General features: G+C 40.1%; 1 long non-coding RNA gene across 1 annotated transcript; it reads right to left on the reverse strand.

Annotated features, from left to right (window-relative positions):
• Nucleotides 1-9144: 9144 nt before the first annotated feature.
• Nucleotides 9145-18783, reverse strand: LOC148758670 (uncharacterized). Its single transcript, XR_016020860.1, has 3 exons — nucleotides 18056-18783; nucleotides 13907-13939; nucleotides 9145-9296 (listed from the first exon to the last, which is right to left on the reverse strand). It is a non-coding gene; the product is annotated as an uncharacterized LOC148758670 (long non-coding RNA).
• Between the last annotated feature and the right edge of the window lie 2050 nt (nucleotides 18784-20833).

Here is a 20833-nt window from a genome sequence, read left to right on the forward strand (position 1 = left end):
GGTGTTATGTTAAATGCTTTCTAGCTATCACTTTGATTCTTAACAATTCTATGATCTGGATGGATAACTGTTGTTATAGTCATGCTGTAGACGAAACAAATGAAGGCTTAGTGATCTTTTTCAGTATCACACTGCGTGCTGGAGCCAGCGTTCAAAGCCATGACTGACTCCATAGCCTGGGTTTGCTTTCACCACTTTGCTCTTTTGCTTCACTATCTTCTGACATCGATAACAACTATAATAGTAATACTAATAATTATACTGGATATACTTGTCGAATACTGTGTTCTTATGACTGTACTAACCATTTATAAAAATTATCTTATTTATTTCTATCCCAACCTTGTGACACAGGAACTATTATTGTCTCCATTTTACAGATGGGGAAATTGAGGCTTAGAGGGGCTCAACTAACCACTCATGAGCTATTTAGATAATGCTGAATAGTAACCAATAGACTAGCCACATAAATCCATGTAACATAGTTTTCCTTTGCCAGATTTAAATTACAAATCATACAGAGCTTTCTAGGAATATTCAGAGAAGCAAGTTCACACCAGAAGCTTTCTCAGAAGCGGGTATCTCACAAATGAGAGCCCCTCAGTTTCTGGGGGCTTTTGTGTGATATCCAACAACTGCTTTTCATTTCCCTCTGCTGGGAAAGCCAATAATTGGTGACTTCTCATCTAATCACTTCCCTGGATGACAAATCACATTACTCTGAATTCCCCCATTGCTTTCTGATTCTCTCCAAGGCCAGTGGTCAAAAACAACAAATGAAACTTTGATCACTTGTGTTCATGACAGGGAGACTCAGCTTCCAAGGGCCCCAGTTGCCGGTGACAAGCCCCAGGGCCACTGGAGGCCCTGGCTCCCTGGGGCTGCTCTGGGGACTCAGAACAGGCAGAAATGAACCTCGAGGGTTCCTGTGGCCACTGTAGCAAATTACCATAATTTTAGTGGCTTAAAACAGTTGAAATTTATTCTCTCACAGTTCTGGACATTGATTCTCTCAAAGTTCTGGAAATGTATTCTCTCACAGAAGTCCAAAAATCAAGGTGTCTTCAGGGATTTGTTCCCCTGGAGCTCTGTTAGGGAAAGCTGCCTGGCCTCTTCCTGCTTCTTGTGGCTGCAGGTGTGCTTTGGCCGTAACTACGTAACCCCAGTCTCTGCCTCTGTCTTCGTGTGCTCTTCTCCTCTTCTGTGTTTTCTAAGGACCCTCGTCGTTGGATTTCGAGCCCACCCAGTTCATTGGAATAATCTTATCGCGAGATTTTTAGTAATATCTGGAAAGACCTTTCTTTCCAAATAAGCACATATTCACAGGTACCAGGGTCAGGACTTTGATGTATCATTTTGGAGACCACATTCAACCCACTTCAGGGTCCATGCAAAGTGCTCTGCTAGCTGCAGTTATTAGCATGGGGGTGGCAAAGGGCTGAGAGAGAGCAGAGTTGCACAGATACCCAGCTCTTAAATAGCTTGTTTCACAAATAATTATTGAGCATCTGCTGTGCTAGGCCCTGGGAGCTCAGAGCTAACCTTACCTGCAAACCTGTTCTCTGCTTCTCAGGATCTAATCAGACGGATTGATCCAGTATTCATGATCAAATACTCATGATCCAATGTGGCATGTTTTCTTAAAAGACGTCATAAAATGTATTTAGTGAACATGGCAGAAGGTAGAGCAGGCAGTCTAGATTCTCGTTTATAATCCACGAACCTGAAGACCAGTGAGACTGAATGGTCTAAAATCACACAGCTCAGACATGACCAAACTAAGGCTCGAATCCAGAGCTCCTAACAATTGCTTAGAGGTCACATGCTTCTGGAAGCTGAAAACAGAGTTTGTCCTCTATGAAGGCAGATCATGAAGTTCTTAGTGACTTTTCCTTTGGGTTTTAGAAACTTTTGTTAGATCGGGAGAAGCAGTGTGGGGGAAAGTCATGTGGCCTGGTAGTTATCTAATGATCTTGCTTTGTGTCTCACAATCTTTCTTTTTTTCTTTACCTCTTCCCTTTTTTTTTTTTTTTTTTTTTGAGCCAAGAGATGTTGGATCTGGAAACCCAAACTATCTTTTTTTTTTTAATTAATTAGTTAATTTTAATGTATTTATTTTTTAGTTTCAGATGTACAAAACAATGCAATAGACATTTCACCCCTCACAAAGTGATAACCCTCCCATCTGTTGCCCCTCTGACATCGTATGTATCGATTACAATTCCATTGACTCTGTTCCCTATACTGTACTTCATATCCCATGACTATGTATATTAAATTATAGTTGACATTCAATATTATTCAGTTTCAGCCTCAGGTGTATAGTGCAGTGGTCAGGCATCTACACTGACCATGAAGTGGTCTCCCTAATAAGACATGTGTCCATCTGACACCCTACAAAATCTTTACAACATTATTGATTATATTCCCCAAACTGTCTTTTTTATCCCCGTGGCAATATTGTGGTTACCTATTTGTGCTGTCTAATCCCTCCCCTTTCTCCCTCACCCCCACCCCTTCCCTTCTAGCAACCGTCAGTTTTTCTTCTATATCTCTGAGACTATTCCTGTTTACTTTGCTCGTTTTTTTCAGTTCTTTAGATTCCACATATAAGTGAGATCATTTGTCTTTCTCTGTCTGACTTATTTCACTTAGCATAATGTTCTCTAGGTCCATCCACATCGTTGCAAGTGGTAAGATTTCATTCTTCTGTATAGCTGAGTAATATTCCATTGTGTAAACGTACCACTGTTTCTTAATCTAGTCATCTATGGATGGGCATTTTGGTTGTTTCCCAGTTTTGGCTATTGTAAATACGTAGCGCTGCAGTAAACATAGGGGTACATATATTTTTTCGAATTAGCATCTTGGATTTCTCTGGATAGATATCTAAGAGTGGAATTGCTGGGTCATAAGGCCCAAACTATCTTTTGATAAGATGTTTTCAAACAACAATGAAGCAGGAGAGCAAGGCTCAAGGCCAAGGAATAGTGTAAACTGTAATTTGACTGCAAACAAGTCGCAAACTGACTTGCACCTCAGCCTTTCCCTATAGGAGGAGCTCTGCAAAGCCTTTGCGGTGACCTTGCTTCAGTCCGCCCCTCTTGCCCACTATCTCTTAATTATTCCTTCTCTCAGAGGCTGCGTGCGGGGAGAGTGGTAGGGACAGATGTGCAATGAATTACTGTGGGTACATAGGGGTCCTCAGGATTGGACTCACCCAAGAGAGTTCCGTCAGTTCAACAGATAGTTATCGAGTGTCTGCCAGGAGTCAGGAACTGGGCTTGACACTGGGATGCGAAGACCACTAAGGTATAGTCTTGCCTTCAGGAGACTTACTGTGTAAAGGACTCACAGCACAGAGATACGTGTTGCTGAGCAGAAGGAACAAGTACATTGGAGAAAGTGCCATTGTCAAGGTTTCTACTTGTGGGCCCAAGGTGATGGGTGGATAAGCCAGGGCGGATAGGTGGCTACAGATGGGTCACACTTGTAATGAGACATGTAGATGAAGGGGAGCATGTTTCTATATTGCTTATAAAGTAACTGATTAGATTGAAACCTTAGGTGGCAGAGTTGGGGATGGAAGGTTGACGGCAAGACAGTCCCTGATTTGTGAAATCTTTACCAATCCAGATAGCATGGGTCCATTTTTCTGTCTTAAATAATTCTGACATTGAAAACAACTACCCACACCTCTTTTCATAGAAAAGTATTATAAAAATAAAGAAAGTTAAGAAACTATTATCAATACTTTCTATGTTACCGATTAAGCTGGCTGTGTCCTCTAGTCCTGCCTTGTGCTGGATGTTTTCTGCCCTGAGACACATTTCAAAGTTTGAAGAAAATCTGGTTAAAATCAATCCAAAACATTATTTTAATAGCTGGTAAAATTCTATCAAAGAAAATAAAACAGACAAACAAAACCCTTCCACTGAAAAACAGCTGTTAGCTTCTGGAGTGTTGGTAAAATTCTATTTCTTGATCTGAGTGCTGGTTATATGGGTGTCTTCACTATGAAAATTAACCAAGCTGTAGCCTTGGAATTTATGCACCGAACATTCTTGTATGTGTGTTGAACTTCCATTTTTAAAAAGTTTACTAAAAATTAAAAGTGGCTATTGTCTGTTTCTATCTTTTAAAAAAGGTTTCTGTTAACACCAGAAATCCGTCCCAGTAGAACAGCCACTCACGTGTAAGACGCCCAAGCCAGATTTCATCTTTGGCAATGTGAGTGCTTTCAGGAGGGAATCCTTTTAATAGCTGCTCTCTGGCTATGAGGCCGATCTAAGCTGCTGTTCGCATTATCATAGCACTTTAGTGGCCTGGGTCTGCAGATTCAGGCTAGACGTCCCTTCAGGGCTGTGTTTCCCAACTGTGCTGCTCACCTAGGTTTGCGTATAACACTAGGAAAATCTCTTAGAGGTGTCATCTGATTCAGGAATCAGTTTTATTGGGAGACTGGAGAATCTTCTCAGTTTGGTCTCAAAAGGCCGTGGGAATCTTTTACCATTTGTATGGGTTTTATGGCAGTCTTGCCCTTGACAAAGCTGGGAAATAGATAAAGTTTTTCATTCATGCACACATCATTCATTTGCTCCTCTCTTATTTCACTGGACAAAAATCGGTTAAATGTGTCAAGCTCTGCGTTAGGTTCTTCAACTACTAGAGTGAATTATAGACAGCAAGGCCTTAAGTGACGTCATTTTGTTCAACAGTCATTTCATTATAGCATTGATGAGATGCCGTAGGAAGTTAACTCTTGTTTATATTAATGAGCCTTTGGTAAAACTGGTTTTGTTATACACTGTTTCACTTAAGGTGGAAGAACCTATCCCCTACAGTAAGTGAGGACTGACTCAGCCTCCCAGACAATCTGATCTAGAACACTGTTTCCTGAAGTGCTTTTTTTTTTACAACCTAGTCGCATAAAGGTTTCTTTAAAAAAGAAATATTGTGAAGTGCTACATAATGATTTCTCTTCTTAAAGAGTCTCATTGTACATTAGCCTTAAAGATTTCAAAATGTCTGACCTGTATAAGTTTATCTTTGCTTAATTCAGTTTTTCTCAAATGTATTCAATCAAGTCATCCTCCCTACCCCTACCTTTTTTTCTGGTAGCTTCTATTAAAAGTCTTTAGACTCAAGTTCTGGGGAATGTTAAGTACCCTGGTACAGAGATTCTCCTTTGAATCCTCCCCTGATGGGGCCCCAGGGATTATTAATCTCTGGTCACTTCCCCCTCGTCTCCCTACCATTGGCCCAGACTAAGCCCCCTTTCCCAATCTCACTTAAATAAGAATGAATCATAAAAACTGATTCAGGGGCCACCTGTTTAGGCCTTTTCCTTTATCTTTCAAACAATCCTCTAGGTAGGTTTGAGTGTTCCCATTTTACAGATGAGAAAAACTAGGAATTATAGAAGTTAAATCACTTTCCAAGAACACCCAACTAATAAATTGCAGAGATGAAAATTGAACTGCAAAGATCAAACCCATTATCAATAAGCCAGGGTTTTCCAAAGTGAATTGTCTGAGCTGACGTAACTAGAATCAGAAACACTTTTAAATATACATGCATTATAATGAACATTAAAAAGCTATAGCTAGCGTAATAATAAACTTGTGATACGTCATTTCCTTTTGAAGTAAATTGGTTTCAGTAAGAAAAAGTAAGTAGATTGAAAGAAAAATATTACTTTGATGCTGCTGCTGCTGCTGCTGTTGATGGTGATGATGGTGATGATAAGACGAAGGTATGCTGGTGTAGCTAACACTGTAAGGTGATGCACAGATAGCAGACGTTCAGAAAGCACTGAACTAAGTCCAACTGCTTCCTATTGTTTTTGCTACTCCTGTTATACCCTGGGGAGTAGGCACTGGTTCCTCCACTGACTTCACTCCTGGATGGTGCTCCTTTCACTGGGGGGCAAAGTCTCCTGGAGCCATGGGCACAACCCCAGGGGCGCCAGAAAACATTCTTAACTTTATATATTAATTTTAAATATAATATTTAAAAGTATTTTTACCTATTATAAGTGAAAATGTCTTGCAGTGATCATTAGCATTCGAAAGGTATTTTTTTAAAGGCTTTTATTTTTTAGGTTAGAGTTTCTCTTTAAATGTAGCCTCCCTTTATTACATTTTAAAAAATGGAGATACTATATAATGTACTATGTAAATATACTTTATTATGAATTATTATTCATTAAATTATGAAGATAGGTAAAATATACTTTTTTCCCTCAAGGAGAGAGATACATGAAAAAGTAACTATAATACAAATTCCATTTAGGTGAGAAGTTCAAGAGGTACAAAATGATATGCAAGTGTAGGGAGGAAGGGAGAGAGAGGAGGGGGAAGAGAGAGAGAGAGAGAGAGAGAGAGAGAGAGAGAACTAAGAGCCATGTGGGAGAGCTCTGTTGAGTAGATACACTCCACACACTGACTTCTTTTTGTTTCCTAATGTGGAAAATTCCCTAGTGTGACCAATTCTAATGTAGAGTAAAGCAGGATCCTGAGATGGAAGTCAACCTAGATCCCCAAGAAATAAAGTAGTCCCCTGGGACCATGGATGCTCACAGGGGTTCGCAGAGATGGCCAGCCTGACACTTCCTGTCTTGTAGACGATCAGATATCATGGGGCTTAAGGGTGGTGGTGGAGATTTTGGGAAGATGCACACGCAGGAATGAAGAGGCAACTCATCATTGAGCTCTAGACTTGCCTTTCTATCAAATTGACCTCTCTGTTGGGTATTTAATAGGCATCTTTGCAGGAATGACAGCACAAAGGTAGAAACCACCCACCTAAGGGAGGCACAGTGAGTAGATTGGCCTAACTCTAGCCGCAATAAAAGAGGAACAGGTTGATCATTTGTGTGACCAGCTACAATGGAAGCCTGGAACAAACCTGATCAAAATGAGAGCTCAAATTAATATGCTTACTGCCTAAATTCACAGCAGAAGGACACTCTTTTTTATTACCTCTTCCATCGTTCTAGCCCTTTTCTCTTTGTCAAAGGGGCTCTGATACCCACCTTCACCCTCACTGCCTGACAAGGAACAGCAAGAACAGCTAGAGCATGGGCCAGCCCCTCTTCTTACATCGTTTAGTAGATAAAGAGCAAAACAATAATTTAATTAAGACATTGGACTCTAGCTTCAGCTTTCACGTGATTTCATCTGGAGATTCAGATGGAGGCTGTTTGTGAACCTCTGACATCTTCCCAAGGTCAAATCATACCATTAAAAATATTCTATTGTAACTGAAGTTTGGAAAACAAAACAGTAATTACAAGACAAAACAAGGTTTTAAATATTTGCTTCTGTATTTGCCTTCTAAAGTAGAGTGTACTACTCTAGGAGAGGGTCTATGTCATAGTCTTCTTTCTCTTTGTTAAATCCTACCTATTCCTAAAGGGATGTATGACAGCTTTCTTCCATAAAGCCCTCTTTCTTCTATAAATCCCTCAGCCCTCTTCTTTTTTCCATCCACACTATTTTTCATGGCTGTCTTTATCTCACTGCTTTAAATATTATCTATATGCCAGTGATCCCCACATTTGTACCTCTAATTCAGACATTTCCACTAAGTTCTAGACTTGAATATGAGCAGCATAATTGATTTTTCCAGCAAACATTTCAAATTTCAAAATGGCCAAATAGAATTCTTAACCTTCCCTCCCAAGTCTGTTCTGTCCTGAATCTTCTTATCTCCATAAATGGCACCATCATATATACATACACCCACCTCCTCAGGTCAAAAGCTTGAATTCACCTTTTGTCTTCACCTGTTATACCTAATTTATCATCAAGTCCTGTTGATTCCACCTGCAAAATATATCTCAAGTCTGCCGCAATTTCTTCATTTTCACTGCAACTACCCTTGTCAGATATATCGCCGTTCCTCCTGGATAATGGCAGTAGCCTATGGCTACGGATCTCTCTGGTTCCCACTCTTGTTGCCCTATAGTGCTTCCTCCATTCAGCAGCCAGAAGGATATTTTAAAACTATACATCAGGTCATGTCACACTTAAAATCTTCCAATTGTTCCCCATCTGGAAGACTGACAGCATTAAATGCTGGCGGGGATGTGGAGCAACAGGAACTCTCATTTATTGCTGGTGGGAATGCAAAAAGATACAGCCACTTTGAAAGACACTTTGGTGGTTTTTTTACAAAATTAAATGTGCTTTTACCATATAATCCAGTAACCATGCTTCTTGGTATGTACCCAAAGGAGTTGACAGCTTATGTCTACACAAAATCCTGCACACAGGCTTTTATAGCAGGTTTATTCATAATTGCTGAAACTTGGAAGCAATCAAGATGTCCTCTGGTAGGTGATGGATAAATAAAGTGTTACTTCCAGATGGTGGAATATTATTCAGCGCTTAAAATAAATGAACTATCAAGCCACAAAAAGGCATGAAGGAAACTTAAATGCGAATTACTAAGTGAAAGAAGCCAACCTAAAAAGCCTACATAATGTATGTGCCCAACTATATGACATTCTAGAAAAGGTGAAAAAAATATAGAGACAGTAAAGGCTCAGTGGGTTCCAGGAATTCGGAGAAGTGAGGGAGGAAGGGAGGGATGAATAGATAGAACATGGGATTTTCATGGCAGTAGAACTATTCTATATGATACTGTAATGGTGGGTAGACATCATTATATGTTTTTCCAAACTCACCCACAACACCAAGAGTGAACCCCAATGTAAGCCATGGACTCTCGCTGTCTAGTCATACTGACCTTTGTTGTCTCACAAGTTCATTGCTAACTCAGGGCCTTGGCACTTACTGAACCTCCTGCCTGGAACGGTCTGTCGCCAGATATTGCCTGGCTGCTTCCTGTTGTTGCTGCTCAGGTCTCTGCTTGTCACCTCCTCAGTGAGGCTATCTTTGATGATCACCCAAACTAGAGTATCACCTTACTCCTGCCCTGCTACTGCTATTGCTTTTGCTGTCTTCTTAGCACTTATTACTGTTCAAAAGTATCTTGTCTATTCATGTTGGTTCCATCTCTGCCACAAATCCTGCTGCATCATGGGTCCTCAATGCATATTTGTTGAACTTGTGGCATAGGAAATAAAAAAGTTTTAGATAAGATTCACCCTAGAGAATCATTCAGGAAATTGCACAGGTAGCTATTTTATTTATATCTATATTCCTGTCACATCAAATGGCTCTGACCCATAACATCACCATGAGGACAGAGACCAAATCCGTGTCATTCATTCACAGTGTAGCCATGTCCAGCATTGTGCTTCATGCACAGTAAGTGCTCATAATTATCTGAAAAGAGTAAATAAATGAATAAAAAAATAAATGAATGAATGAAAGACATAGAGCAATATCTATTTTCACCTGTGATTTCACTAAAGTCCTTTTTTAATGTCACATTTCAAATAAACTGATGACAACATTTATTTGTTTCAGCAGAAGCACACTTAGAAAACATAATTAATAGCACAGATCCTTTCCTCTCCATCGCCCCCTTAGTCCAATCCATCATCATGTCTGGTAGATTCTGCCTCTTTAATATCTCCAAGCGCTCCCCTTGACTTGCATAACCTCTGCCCTGGTTCAAGACTTAGGGCTTCTTGCCTGGCAGTTGGTCTCCCTACTGCCACTCTTGGCGTTCTCTGATCTCTCTTCTTACAGATACACAGAATCACTTTTCCAAATCACCAATCTGATCACATCACTCTCCTGATTAAAAAGCTTCAGTGACTCCCCTTAGCTTCTAACATGAGGCTCAAACTTCTTGATGTCCATTTAGCTCCATCTTCTGCCATGCCACCAGTCACAGCAACCTCTGTCTCAGGCAGCACATGTATTCGCGCCTCTGTGTGACACAACTACAATTTCCTCAGTGTAGAATTCCTTTCCTTTCCTGCTCATTCTTCCAAACTCTCAGTTCAAGCTTTCTTTACAAAAGTCCTCCCTGCTGGTCACAAATCCATCTTACTGAGATCCTTGCTTCTGTTACACTATCTGGCCTATAGCAACTTACTAGCTAAATGACCTTGGGCAAGTTAGTTAATCTTTCTCTCTGCCTCAGTTTCCTTATCTGTAAAATGAGGATAATAGAAAGATCATTGTGAATGATATGTAAAGCATTTTTTTTTTTTAAAGATTGGAACACTAAGGTCAGACTATTAAGTTCATGAACTTTCCACCGTGTAAATGCACTTGCATATACATGGAGCACTATTCATACTGTATATAATCAAGTTTATGTTGCCCTCTTTTCTGGGGTCACCCTTTCTATGTTCTGCCTGGGCATTCTGACAGCATTTGCGGGATGGTAGCGGTAGTGAGCCTCACCTGTTCCAGCTTAAATAGCACAATCCTATAGCTGCACTTAGCAGTTGCTTCTGCTGTAGGACAAGGCTTGGACCTGGGCACTGAGCAAGATTTCTTCCGGTAACTTGCGTTGATAACTGATTCATTGATGTACCTTATCCCTGCCTCATTCTGCCTCTTGGTTATCATCCCACCAGAAGAGTATTAAAATGTCCATGGATTTAATTAGTTCTGCCCTTGTAAGCCAATCACTGAATGCTTTCAAGTGCATTTTTTCAAAAGCTAAAGCTTTCTTTGACTTGAATCTCTGTGCCAGGGCCTCTTGTCCTGGTCATAATCCCTCTGGGCTTATACCAGTTGCTGCTTCAAAGGGCCAATCATCTTGAATGGTTCCACAGTAAAGACTTCAAGTTAGTCTACAAGGCCAGTCTGAAAGGGCTCTTTTCCAGTTGACTTGGTTTTATCAGTCACAATAACAGCCAGTCAGTGAGCTATCTATAGACTCATGCATGGTTGATCCAATTCCGTTGTTAAGGGGCCTGAAGTAACACCAGTCCCATTGATTTCTTCAACATTAATGATAATCGGCCCTTATGATAACCAGAAAAACCTATTTGATTGGGAAATGTTCAAAGGGGTCAGAATCATGGCATGTAGATATGTTCAGGTGGGTCCCAGGGGATGTTTCCTTTCCTTCATGACAAAAGGTAAGTCTTCCTGATTGTGATTATAATCAGGGAGTGGCATTGTGTGTGAAGGGGAAGGGGAAGAGGGGATACAGGGTGCTACACTCTTTAGGACAAGCAGCCCTTTTCTTGGTGAGCGTATATTAGGTTCTTGTTTGTGGTCATAGCCAAAGAAACCATCTCTATTTTTAATGCTCATTAATTGCTGTGTGTTTGTGGCAGTCACTTCATTCCTCACGGAGACCCACTTGATCTCTCAGAATCCAGAGAAGTTGGATTTATTAGTGACATGTCCTTTAATGGAAGAGACTGTAAACTAGCTGTACTTCCAAAAATAATCAAATGTATGTAAATAGCATATATATTCTTTGCATTATCTTGTTTGTGTTCATTTGTTTTTTGTTTGAATAGAAATGAACAAGTCTAACACACTACACATTCAGAGGAAGAGAAAGTGTTTTATACTTAAAGTTCCAAAATGCACTTTAGAGTATTTTTCAAAGTAGATAGGACCTAAAGTTTACATTTTTTTTAAATAAGAAAGTTTGAAAGCCTGAAATTACATTGAAACATTAAATTTATAGAAAAATATGGGAGAATGTACCATGTTTCCCCGAAAATAAGACCTAATTGGAAAACAAGCCCTAGCATGATTTTTTCAGGATGACATACTTTGAACATAAGCCCTAATGCGTCTTTTGGAACAAAAATTAATATAAGACCCGGTCTTATTTTTGGGGAAACACAATATCAAAAAAAGCCATTTTGTATGAGAAAAAAAATTTATAGAATAAGAGAGCAGAATAAATAAAGAAAGCATGAACATGGAAACATGCAAAGTAAAAAGATTTAAAAGCATCCAAGTGCAAATAGTTGAACTATTTCTCCATTTGAAAAATAAAAAACAATGTATCACATCAGTAATGTGTATATCTACAGACAAAAATATGCTTTTTTAATTTGGGTTTTGTGACAGGATTTTGATCAGATTAGACAGGGTGGAGAAACAGAAGCAAAGGAGCTAAATTAGTTTGTAGTTAGTCTCTCCCATTCGAGGACACATCACTGATGAATCCAGGTTGGGAGAACACCTTTTCCCATTGTTGATGGGCTCTGTGCATTTCTCTTAACTCTCCACAAGGAAAATTGTGTTCTACAGGAGGGGTCTTGAATTCTACTTAACTGGCAGAAGGGCAAGACTGCTTCACCTTTTGATTAAGATGGAGAAAGTTTCATTTTAAAATTTGGCTTGTTCTATTTTCTAAGACGAGATTATGTAGCATAGTATCAAGTAGACTCAGTGAAATAGACCAGCAACTGTGGTTTCATGTACCTGATCCGATAGAATTTTGTGATTCAAATTACATTACCAAACTACTTTCCACCTCTTATTGAACCTACTGAGTTAAAGTTGACCACATCAATAAACTTCATATACTTAAAGGAAGGCTAACATCTTATTTCACCATAGAGGTCATCAGATAACATTTTTATGGGGCAGGAGGATACTGCTTTGTTTGACCAGACACCAAATTTTCTTTTGAAAATTCAAATTATACTTAAGTGGCAACTGATCGTCACGGTGTTCAGAGTATAGAATATTTGCCTTTTAACTGAAAGAAATGTTCCACTGTGCTCTGTAATTGCAAAAAACAGGCTCTGGGGCAATTTATACTGCTAAAGGAATGCTTGGGCTACAAGGTGAGTGGTCCTCTTGTAGAATAACTGTGACGCAGAAAGGCTGGATTCAAGATGGCCGTGCTCTTGTCCAGTAGCTATACTTTGCCTCAGCAAAAATCATCCTGACTCGTTTATTTTTTTTTGCTTTCTTTCCATTCAGCCCTAACTTTCTTATTCACTGCTGTATGATCCTTGGGGAAGAAAGTTATTTCCTCTGGAATTCATTTTTCCCATTTGGAAAATGAGGATTTGAGGCTTGCTCACTGGTTCACAACCATTCATGCTGATGGCATACCCTTAAAAGATATGCAAGAACTCTCCTTGGTTTGCCCAAATATACCAAAGCTCAGAGTATTATAACAGTTCGTCAATTGCTCTATGATGGTGAATTAATGACAGTCATGCATTGCTAGCTGTAGAGAAGGTAAGGTGCAAGCTGCCACACCCACGTTTTCCCCATTTAATAAATCTCTTGCTGTGCAAAGGACAGAATGAAGTTCGTTTAGTTCATAAGTTTGAATGATCTCTGATTTAAATAAAAATTTAAACAGTATCCAACTTTGGTATCCAATTTTAATGAATTACTTCTTACATTCCTTCCAAATATTTAGAGCACACAGAGTTTTGTGAGGCTATAATAAGGAAATATAATGCAGGATTTCAGCAATGAGAATTACCAAATTGCTGTTACAAGTAATAGATTTCACAAATAGTACTAAGAAGAAACCAAATGCGAAAGAATAAATATGGCATGATTGCATTTATATAAAATTTAAAACAGGCAATCTAATAGACAGGAAGATAAATTTGACTAATAGTTACATTTGTTGGGAGAAGTTATGACTGGAGGAGCTGGAGATGGACTTCTGGGATTCTGGTAAAGTTCTGTTTCTTTATCTGCTGAGGGGTACATGTTCACTTTCTGAAAATTCACCACACTGTGAGATTGGACAATTAAGTTTGCGAACTTGTTGCAATGATGTTGCTAACCTTTTTTGATATCAGCGGGATTATTAATTATGAATTTGTACCAACTGGACAAACAGTTAACCGAGTTTACTATCTGGAAGTGCTGAAAAGGCTGCGTGAAAAAAATCAGACGACCTGAACTTTTCACCAACAATTCATGACTCTTGCATCACAACAATGCACCAGCTCACACAACACTGTCTGTGAGGGAGTTTTTAGCCAGTAAACAAATAACTGTATTGGAACACCGTCCCTACTCACCTGATCTGACCCCTTGATGACTTCTTTCTTAACCTGAAGAGAAAGGAAATATTGAAAGGAAGACATTTTGATGACATTCAGGACATCAAGGGTAATACGATGACAGCTCTGATGGCCATTCCAGAAAAAGAGTTCCAAAATTGCTTTGAAGGGTGGACTAGGCACTGGTATAGGTGCATACCTTCCAAAGGGGAGTACTTCGAAAGTGACTATAGTGATATTCAGCAATAAGGTATGTAGCACTTTTTCTAGGACGAGTTCGTGGACATAATTGTCAGAGCTCATATACTTATTATTTGAACATTTTCCTATATGGCTCTGTTTGCTTAAAATGAGTACATAAATAAAAGATATGCAGGGTTAGATGCCTCCAAAGGGAAAGACAGCACAGAATAACATTAACATTATCCACTGAGAATTTACCATGGCCAGACACTGGTAAAAGGTTTGTAGATACATTATCTCATTTAATTCTCTCAATACTGTTAGAATACGATTATTATTCCCATTTACAGATAAGAAAACCACTGTACAGAGAAATACATTAATTTGAGCAAGGTCCATCAAGGCCGTAAGTGACAGAGACAAGTGACACAATGCAGACTTTTGACTACAGAGCACGTGCCCTGAACCACCGCACTGCAGGAAACCATGCTCTTTGCCACTGAGCCCAGTATGTCTGAGGACAAGTTGTTTACTGTCCTAGAGCCTCAGTTTCCTCCACTGCCTCTTTTAGCTCCATTCCATTTCCATCTCCATCTGCTAAGAGGTTCACCTGTCTCTCCACTTCCTCTTCTGTCCTTGTCCTTCTTCCCTCAAAAAAAATCTCCCGATTCAGCCCAATGAGATATTAGCATACAAACAGCTCTTTGGCCTAAAATACAATTGCAAAACCATTCATTTTTCCTTTGCAACGGATTGGATGCTGCATATGCAAGGATTACCTGCCTATCTTCTACTAGACTATGTGGTTATTATTTATTCCAATTTGGTCAAGCTTGAAGTTGTTTTTGCTGCATTCTTCCCTCCACCCCAACTGGGGCCGGTTTCCCTACGTAGGGCCCTGCTATGCTGCCGTCCTATTCATTAGAATGGGATTTTACCTGGCTAATGCCTTTTGAGGAATGCAGCCCAGCATTTGAGGCAGCTCCCAGCAGAACAACCTGCCATTTGTGATGCCTCCTTCAGGTTAAACATTTTAGATTAATCAATAAGTAAATGGCAAATAAATGGCATGAGCCCATGTCCAATATAAATGAGATCAACTGAAGAAGCAGAAAAGGGCAACTTCAGCTTTGTCCAATACGCTGCGAGCTCTGCTGCCTTCAGCTCTGTCTATTTGAGGCACAATATCCAGATGAAAAGTGAGCAATGAAGTGCATCTTCCAGATGTTTTAGAATATCAAGATGTCCGGCATCCTTTACCTTAACACACGGACTTCATTTTGTGGGGCCAGAGGTGCTATTGTTCTGTCACCCAGGAGTAAGGTCGTGACTCTGGCGAGACGTTCTCCTTCCTGCCTTATAGATCTAACCAGCCAACCCCACATACAGTGCGATGACAATGGCCAGGCCAGCACAGAAATGTCATTGGCTTTGAGAATTTGCCAGATACTGCCCCAAATATGCGTTTCGTAAGAAATTCCATTCATTTCTCCCAATTCTTTCTGCTAATTTACTTCAGTTGCACTTTTCAGATGTGTAATATCTCATTTTGAGGAAAAATATGTTGCAGCCAAAAGAGCTGACCTTCGTGCATTTTCAGACTTTCTGCTATGTACCTGACAAATGAGGCACCAAGGCCTTTCCATATTCTGTTTGGGGGTCTATTGGCTGAAGAATCCTTGGTCATCCCACCTGCCTGGCGTCTAGGATCATGATGAATTGTCTCCAACTCTAGCCTCAGATTGTTTTTTAACATTTAATTTAGTTTCTTCCTGTGCTTGGATGAACATGGCCATGTTATGGATTTCTGCTCTAATGTACACCAGCAGCCTGGAAGAACAAGCCTCAGCAAGCTGTGGAAATTAGAGAGGCTGGATCAATAGGCAAGGTCACGACCCCCCGGGCTCCGATTCTGTACACTGTCCTGAAACTCTCTCCCCTGAAAATCCTCCTGCTGCATCTAATGTGCATCCATGTGTATTCTCAGAGACGAATGCATGTAAACCAGCCTACCCCAACCTCTCACATCTCAGGGAGGGACCTTCATAATCACAAACACAGAAAAATTTGTGTAAACAACAGAACATACGAATATAAACATCTAGGCATTTGCTTTATGTGCAGGTTGTTAACTCCATTGTCCAAAGACCCTTTCAGAGGGAGGACAAATAGATGGAGACAAAGAGAAAGCAGACCTGCCAATTCTGAAGCAAAGCTCTAAGAAATTATCCGATATCATACACAGACCTCAGACAAAGGGAAACAATCCTCTGTGCCTATGCCTTGACCTTTTTATGAAATACAGAATGATAAAAATGAGCCTGATTTCAGCTCTAAGAAACATCTCTGGGCTCAGTGAAATTGGAGGAAATAGTTGAGGAGAAATATTTGAAAGTATTTTAAAAGATGGCAAATGCCCATAATGCTATAAGTTTTGATCTTGTCAATATACAGGATCTACATTTCTGAACACAAAGCAATATTCCTAACAAACTAGTTTTCCATCTGGAGATTTAGAAGTTGATGTTGTTCAGAGTTATAATTTTCCTGGGTGGAAATAACTAATGCATCAAAACTTCAAATCCGCAAAAGCAAATCTGGGACTGGAGATTTATAATATTCACTAACAACTGGTTCCAAATTGACCTGACATCAAAATGATCAATTTAGAAAAAAAAAAAAAAAAATCTTGAAGGTATGACTTTTAAGGAGGAGGTTAAGGGGGTACAAAAAAATGGGAGAAGAGGGAGGTTCAGGTCAGGAGAAGGCAGGGGCAACCTCAAGAGCCCCTTGTGGTCTGGAATGTGGGCACCACTTTCACTTTGTAAATCTAAAACCACATAGCCCACAGAAGTGGGATCTCTTTTATTTGGAGAGTAAATTCAGAATGTGATAAGGCACATCCTTCTCTAAATGCCTTATTCAGGAATATAAGCAGAAGCACCTTCTGTACAGCCCAGTAATTCCACAATGTTGGGTAGTTTTGCTTCACCCTGTAGATAACCAGGTTATAAGCAGAAGGGGTAACTTTCTGTTTCATTTTTGACAGACCACTTAGTCAATGTCTTGTCTTTCTATTATGCCAGAGATTTTAGGCGAGATGACATCACACTTTAAATCTCCAGTTGAAAATTTACTTCATTGAGAATACTGCTTTGTACTTGGGAATGTAGGCCTTTGCTGACAAAGGATATGATTTGCAAGAACTCTGGAAAATGAAGATGTTTTCTTTGCAGCAGAAGGACTAACTGCCCATGAGAAGAGTAAGTCTTGCACTTTGCGGGTACTTTATTTTGAAAGGAAAATATACACATATACACTATGTTCTTTGTAGGCTCTACAAGGATCACATTTACTCTTATGTAGAAATAGCCTCAGTTAGAAACCTGTATATGAACAGGGTATAGGTGAGGTTGGGGAGGGAGTGGCTTAGAAAACACAAAGTTGAGTGATAAGGATTTTTGTACTACGGCTACTACTATTTTTCTACCCCATGTTTCAGTGGAGACTTTTAGTTTGGAAATAAATCCCAAGTTTAATCAGAATGGCAGGTCACAATAAGTATTTAGATGAATAAATGGCAATTTATAATCATAAAGTCTAGAGCAGGATGTAACCTAATCTCAAGACTGTTTCCTTTTAGGTGAAAAAAAAGTCACATCCGTTTTTCAGATGAGGCATGTGAGATCCTAAGACATTTGGCCCATGGTCTCCCAGCTACAGGGCAGACTGGACTCTGTTTCTGCCGCTTAATATGAAGCTGTATCCCCATCTCAGGGCTGTACTTGAATATAGGATCCTGCCCCCCAAGGCAGGGGTCTATCCCACATATAGGACTATCACAATGCAGGGTGCTGTCCCAGTATGGGGCTCTACCCTAACCCAAGGCCCCGTCTCCAGTGCAGGGGTATTCTGCCTTTCTCTGTTGGTTGAAGCAGTCACAAGTCCTTGCCCAGATTCAGGAAGAGAGAACATAGACCTTACCTCTCCGTGGAAGGAGACTCAACATAATGTGATGTCATAACATGATCAAATGGAATGGGAGATATTGTTGGATGTAGAAAAAGACAGTCTGCATAACCTGCCCTCTGGCCCCAACCGTTCAAATCCCCTGACATTCAAAATATACTCATGCCCTCCCTCCAGCTCCTAAAGTCTCATCCCACTGAGGCATTATCTTGAAATCCTGGATCTCATCATCTAAATCAGGTCCTGAGGAAAAGGCAGCTTCTCCAGTGTGGTTCCTTGGTTTGAGGTCCTAGAGCCCTGGTCCTCTTGAGGTGAAGTCCTATGAACTAAAGAGACATAGCACAGAGTGGAGAGCTTATCTCTGCTCCATTCGGCATCCGATGGATGGCTCCAAGGCTGGAATCATCTGAAGTGTCATTCACTCACATGTTTGGCTGTGATGCTGGATACTGGCTGGAGGCCTCAGTTTCTCTCCAGGTGGGCCTTTCCATGTGGTCTGTTTGTGTGTAAGCTTGGTCTTCCTCACGGCTTTCCCAGAACAAACATCCTAAAGAGTGAACTAGCTGGAGGCTATCTTCTGTTCGGGAGCTGGCCTCGAAAGTCACTGAGCATCACCGTACTGCATTCTATTGCTTGGGATAGTCCCATGCTCTGCCCAGACTCAAGTGGTGGAGCTCTAGGTTCCACTCTCAATGGGAGATGCCTCCAAATCACATTGTAAGAAGAGCAGGTAGGCTAGAAGGTATTATTGAGGTCATTCAGGGAAATAAATGCAATCTGCTGGAATAAGCTGCCTTGTAAATCAGTGATCAGTAGTCAGCGGTGCCGTGGAAGGGATTCTACTCGGGGGACAAAGTTTGACTGCATGACTTCTGAGGTCTCTTCCAACTCTCAGATTCTGACACTATGAAAGGTTCAATTGAACCCAGGTAATCGGAAGACTTCAGGGAGCCAAATTGTATAGCCCTGTGACATATGAGAAAAGGGGCAGGAGAAATGGGATGTATGGATAAATTGAAGGTGCTCAAAATGCAGTCCTAGGATAGCCTGTGTCCCAATACTGTGACCCCACCTGCTAATAAGTGCAAAGGGCCGTGACCTCAGCCAGAGTCCAGAGGTCTACTGTCCAGGCTGGTGAGGAAACTGGCAGTTCATATAGGAGTTTATGCTATGCACTAAAACCAGAGAGACCCTGAAAACAAAAGTGGAGCAGAGGTTGTACCCTCTGCTGGCCCAGAATGTAGGCACATAAAGAAAGCTATGAGTCTTTGAACTAAAGAGTTAAATGTGATTGTGTGTGTGAAAGGCCTTTATAAACTAACTGTAAAGTGATGTGTAGAGGTTATGTTGGGACTTCCATTCATACAGCAGTGACTTTTGTAAACAAAGCTGAATGCTCTCTTACTCTCTATCCCACACATGGATTGCTAGCCTTCGGTCAGATCATCTTTCCATGGAGTGGTTTGTCTGTGTGCATTTCCTGTGAGACCCTTTCTTAACATTCTTAATCAATCAGTTTGGTAAAAATACTGGCTCCTAACCAATGGCGGGGGATGTATTAGTGGACGCAGCCTCAGAGTGTATTGCTCTGGGTCTGCTTGTCGTCGCTTATCATATCCTCTTCTCATCAGTTTTTCAAAACCAGGCACTTTTTCTGCTTCCCTACACTGGGCTGGCTTCCAGCAGTACCTTGCTCTGGGGCAGAATTGTACTGGCGAATGCATAATTCAGTGATTTGTACTTTGCATCTATTAGCCATGGCACCAAATTCAGGAATGACACAATGGTGAGGCTTTTGCTTATATAGTGTTTTTTCCTGAGCAAAGCTTAACATTCAAACCAATTTATAGTTCCTTTGCATAGTAGAAAGTGCCATAATAGTCTTTTAATAGATGACTTGACAGAAACGCATACATTATAAGGTCAATGTCACAGCAAATTATTACAACAGGTCCAATTCAAGGGTTCTAACTCTCCATATCTAACTTTAACTACTAGATTATGCAGAGTGCATAGTAGGTATTTAAAAATACCCATTGAACTTTATTATATTATCAATAGACAATTAAATGAAATGCAACTTCAAGGCTTTTTTAAAAAAATCCAAGACTGATTTAAAACACTCATTCAACCGGTTTGAAAATCTCTGACAGAAAAATAACCATTATGTTTCCACTGGATAAATGATGACAGCCAGATAAGGTCTCAACTAAATGTCATATTTTTAATTGTAGTTTACTTGCCCTCATTTTATCGTTGGAAGTAGAAATAGAGCTATTGTGGTAAATCTTTATTTCTTTTCCAAACCTTACACTTAAATTTATTTGACAAAGTACAAATATTCATTATTGTATTCATTCACAGAACAAGCCTGGGAATCGGTTGGTATAGATATTATTCTCATTTAAAAGATAGGAGTCAAAAGTCTAGAAGAGATTCATTGGGAATTAGAACTTAGGCTCATTCTCTGTTTCAATTTTCCTTTTATTATTTATTGCCTAATAAGTAAATAATAATAGCAACTATTTATTGAGCATTTGTTGTATTCCAGGCCCTGTGCTAAACACTTTACCTATCTTATCTCATGTAATCGTCACAACAAAATTTGAAGGAGGAAACACTATTACCTGTGTCATTTTACAAATGAATAAACTCAGACTCAGAGAATCTGGGTAACTTGTGACAAAGTTCTAAAGCTAGTAAGAAAAAGAGCTGGGTTTTGAGGCCATGCAAAAGTGCTTCGCCACCGTGCTGTACCATTTCTCATGCTAGATACCACAGAGAAAACTTGAG

This window comes from Rhinolophus sinicus, chromosome 3, assembly GCF_057876585.1.
Source record: "Rhinolophus sinicus isolate RSI-liver-muscle chromosome 3, RSI-T2T, whole genome shotgun sequence".
In the NCBI taxonomy this organism is placed as follows: Eukaryota; Metazoa; Chordata; class Mammalia; order Chiroptera; family Rhinolophidae; genus Rhinolophus; species Rhinolophus sinicus.